Raw genomic sequence first — 5109 nt, forward strand, 5'->3', positions numbered from 1 at the left:
TATATATATATATATATATATGCGTTTTCATCAACATTGTGTCGTTTCTTTGCCATTACCACATCAGTTTGTAGTACTATTTTGCACAATTTATTTTTGACAGCCTTATAACCAATATGCATGCCAAAAGTCTTTCTTTATTATACTTTGTCGTCAGTCAAACACCGTCATATAAAATGAAACAAAATGATATAGTTTTTCAAACATGAAATTAAGCCCTTTTTAATCAGCATCCAACTAAATTTAAGAAATGCAACTTTCAGGAGTTGCAACGTATGATTGCCTCGAAAGCTGCATACTGAACAGTTAGTCCTGTGACAATGAAAATACCACTAGCAGAGGTGTTACAGATTCCTTATATGATGATATCTGGCAAAAATGCTTTTAGATCATTCTGTTATAATGGAAATTTCTCTTCAAGCCCTCAACATTTTTATGTGAAAGAAAAACCTATTTATATACAACACAATTTTCAGATGTCAAAACCATGAAAGAAAGATTTGCAAAGTTGTTGCTCGGGGAAAATGTGATCGGAGGAAGCAAGGGGGTTTCCACTGCATTAGCATTGTCCAACGCCATTACATATCTTGCAGGTACTCAGTTGTTACTTCTTTATCAATATATTATGTTGCAATAACTCAGTGTATTCTTAATTCTTTTGTTATAGTTTCGTCTTTAATGCGTTCATGATCCAATTTTCGTTATGTCTAATGCTACTACTCGATTTGAAGCATCTGTATTTGGAGAGCTATGGAAATTAGAACCACTTATGGAATAAAGTTTCCTTTTAACCAATCCAAACTGATGAATTCTTTGTCATCCATTATAGTCTGTAACAGCTTGTTTGGATTGTTGTTACCTCTTGTATCATATTATATCGTTAAATCATTGACAGGTCATGATGGGAAGTTCCATTTTATGTATCAACCGACTAGGTGTGATCGCGTCATTACCCTTTTTCTTCTCATTTTATCTTTATTCTTTTCAAGTTTGTGTGGCAGTTGTTTGGATCAAAGCCGCTTAAGTGTTATGTGAGGCTGCCATACATTACTTATGCATCCACGTGGGCCGACTAGTGTGAAATGCTCCTGCTGTCATTGTCCCAGGTACAGTTTCTTTATGCATCCACGTGGGCCGACCAGTGTGAATTGCGACTGGGAAAATTATTGGCTTGCAATTACTTATCCTTTAAATGAGCCTTTGATTTTAAATTGACGTTTGCGGACACTGAAAACACTGATATTGGGTTTTTTCACAGGTGGTAGGTATTGGCTTTGACATTTGGTTTTCATCATAGGCAGTTTCACAGCAACAACTACATCTCCTATTGTAGAATTTATAAATATTATCTCTAGCGATGTAAGGGGTTGTTTGGTTTGAAAATAGGTTATACCGGGATTAGTTATGCTGGGATAAGTTGTGATAGAATAAGTTATACTGGGATTAGTTATGTTGGGATTATTTTTTATTGAGTGTTTGGTTTGTTATATTCAAAGTAATATGCATGGTATAATTTCCAGGAATAAATTGATTGATTACCAAAATACCCTCTATCTTATTTAACTTTATGTATATATATATATATATATATATATATATATATATTTCGTTTTAAGCTTTAAATATTCATTTTTAAATTTTTTAATTATTTTTTAGAGAAATTAAAATGTATAAATAAACATAATTTATATATTTTACAACCATTTTGAACGATAAACTGTTCAAAGTTTATTTATTTATGAATATATTATACGTTAATTAAACGTAATTTATGTGTGTGAGAGAATATATTACGTTATATATAATTAAATTATATATAATTAAACATAATTAACATAATTCAACATAATATATTATAATTAAATATATTAACATAATATATATAATTAAACATAATTAACGTATATATATTCATAATATATTCATAATATTATACGTTATATATAATGTAATATTATATTATATTCATAATTAATGAATATATTATACGCTAATTAAACATAATTTATTATTTATAAATATAATATATATATATATATATATTATAACCAAACGTATAATATTATAAATATATATACGTTAATTATGTTTAATTATATATATATATTATGTTAATATATTTAATTATAATATATTATGTTAAATTATGTTAATTATATTTAATTATATATAACAATCTCAAGAGGGTATTTTTGTCCTTGTATAATTTTATACCAAAGAAAAATAATTTCGGGATTGTTATCCCACCATTTGGGTGGATAATTTATTTCAGGACTAATTATTAGTGTCGGGATAAGATATCTCAAATATTTACAACCAAACAAGGGATAAAATTTTTTATCCTAGGATTATTATTTTATCCTGGGATTATTTGCAAACCAAACGGCCCCTAAATAGCCAACAATCACTATCATATGTAAATGTGAGCATCCGGTAGTATGTTATTTCCATGATTGTATAAAACATACATTTGAACTCATTTTCATCAGCTGATCCAACCAAACGGAATAGTCCCTTGCTATTACATTTTTATTTTATTCTACTATACGCACGGGCATACCTATCTAGTTATATAGAAGAGTGAGTTAGAGGACGATCAAGGGCAATATAGTCATTTTACGCTAATACTCAATACAATTCTAGAAGCCCATCTCTTTGCTCTCTTTCACCATTTCTAGATATTTATGGATTTTTGCTTAAGTTTATTAACATTATAAGTAGCACAATTTTTAGGAACTTATTACAAAACTTAATGCTATTTTTTATGATATTATTTAAATATTACATGTATTAAGTATATATGTATATTTAAGTTTTTTATTAACATTATAAGTAGAACAATTTTTAGGAACTTATTACAAAACTTAATGCTATTTTTTATGATATTATTTAAATATTACATGTATTAAGTATATATGTATATTTAAGTTTTACTTATCTTTTATTCTTAATTGTTTATATAGATAAACGAGTTTTGTCATTAATTATTATTTCTAAATTATAATTTAATTACAATATAAATGGATGATCTTTTAAGAATTTGTTATAAAATCTTATTCTTAATTTTCTATATAGATAAATGAGTTTTATCATTAATTATTATTTCTAAATTATAATTTAATTACAATCTAAAGGGATGATCTTTTAGGAATTTATTATAAAATATACCAGTATTTTTTATTAATTATTTTTATTACTTATATTAAAATATATCTATAAAACTATAAGTCTATGATTTTTACTTCTATAAATAGATATTAAAGTTATATTATTATTAATAAATTTTTATTTTAAATTTTGTTTATTCATTTTATTATTAAATGTCAATAATGTATGCACTTAAGTTACTATTTCTCATTTTTCTTTTTTGTCTAACCAATAATGCTTATTTTTTCTTGTAGAAATTTGTTATCTAAATTTTTTTTAAAAAATTATGATTTGAAGAAGTAAAAAAGAAAAAGATTGGCAATGTAAGGGCAAATAAACATTTCTAAAAGGTTACCATAAAAAAGAGAAAGTATCTACTATTCAAATCGAGAAAACGTTAATTTTTAAAGTAAATTTGAGGATGTAAATAATTTTTTAGCAACTTGAACAAATTTTATAATAGTAGAAGCTAATTACTTTTTCTCTGACAACTTTACGATATTATATAGAATTTCATTAAAAGGTAGGTGGATACATTATAGAGAGCCGGATATATTGTGAGTTCTGATCCACGGCCAACTAATTTTGAAAATTTAAATTAATCAAATTCTTTAATACAAGACGAAAATCAAGTAATGTATTTGTGTTTGATTAATTTCATTTTATTACTCTTTAGAATAATAAATTCATTAATTTCATTAATATAAGACAGAAACATATATATCTTGGTCATATAATTTGATTAATTTGATTTTATTATTATCATTTAAATATTAAATTCTTTAATTTCATGTATCCAACAAAGTAAACATTTAGATACATGTGTATACAACTGCGCACGTATATATTCATATATATCATGAACATGTTTTAACCTCTTAGATGCATAAATTAGACTTTAAAATTGGATGGACATAAATACATTCATACGTATCGTGAACACATACTAAACTAATTTTATTATATTTTATTTTATTACATAAAAAGATGAGTTGAATGACAATCAAGAGTAAAAATGTCATTTTAGCAATTTCACAATTTAACAACATAATTCAGCTTCAAGTAGTTTAACCCATCTATTAAATTGTGAATTTTTGTTATTTATATTCATCGTTTGAGGCAAACGTATGAAGAATACATAGACTTCCATCGTTGGGCCCGTGCAACGCATGAGCATACCTATCTAGTATATTTCTTTTCTATTATATAGAAGCATTGGTTTCAACATGGTAGCTTAAATGTATTAATAAAAAGATTAAGAATATAATGACCTTTTTGTAGAATTAACTTTCTTTTCTATATTATCTTTAATGCTTTACTTGTTGAACCTTAGCAACAATTTTAAAGAAAAAACCCACCCATTTTCATTTAATTACAACCATAACCTTAAATAAAAGTCCTCCCTTTTCTATTTATTACAATAATGCCTAAGTTCTATTGAATATGGTGGGACCCATACTTATTAAAATGTATAATTAATATTTGATATTTTTTTATTTCTCTCTTGAAAGTAAATAATTTCTTCACTATATTTTGCATTCAAATTTTTACTACTCTGTAATTTTACTATATCACCTCTAATTAATTATTATATGTTATTTATATATTAAAAAATTAATAATATTTAACTAAAATATAAAATAAACATTTATGATAGGTTTGTTTCAACCGTAATTTTACTATATCACCTCTAATTAATTATTATAGATTATTCATATATTAACAAATTAATAATATTCAATTCATGATTTTACTATATCACCCCTAATTAATTATTATAAGTCATTTAGGTATTAAAAAATTATTAATATTTAATTAAAAAAAGGTAAAATAAATATTTATGACATATCTGCTTTAGCTGCTTCAAATGTGATTTTACTATATCGTCCCAGATTAATTATTATAAGGTATTCATGTATTAAAAAATTAATAATATTTAATTTAAAAAGTAAAATAGACGTT

The 5109-nt window shown here is 24.8% G+C and overlaps 1 long non-coding RNA gene across 1 annotated transcript; it reads left to right on the forward strand.

Moving 5' to 3' along the window:
- The first annotated feature begins 68 nt into the window (after positions 1-68).
- LOC124898913 lies at positions 69-1436 on the forward strand. The gene is made up of 3 exons (XR_007055834.1): positions 69-593; positions 990-1106; positions 1259-1436. It is a non-coding gene; the product is annotated as an uncharacterized LOC124898913 (long non-coding RNA).
- Positions 1437-5109: the final 3673 nt, after the last annotated feature.

The sequence above is a fragment of the Capsicum annuum genome, chromosome 5 (genome assembly GCF_002878395.1).
Source record: "Capsicum annuum cultivar UCD-10X-F1 chromosome 5, UCD10Xv1.1, whole genome shotgun sequence".
NCBI classification, from domain to species: Eukaryota; Viridiplantae; Streptophyta; class Magnoliopsida; order Solanales; family Solanaceae; genus Capsicum; species Capsicum annuum.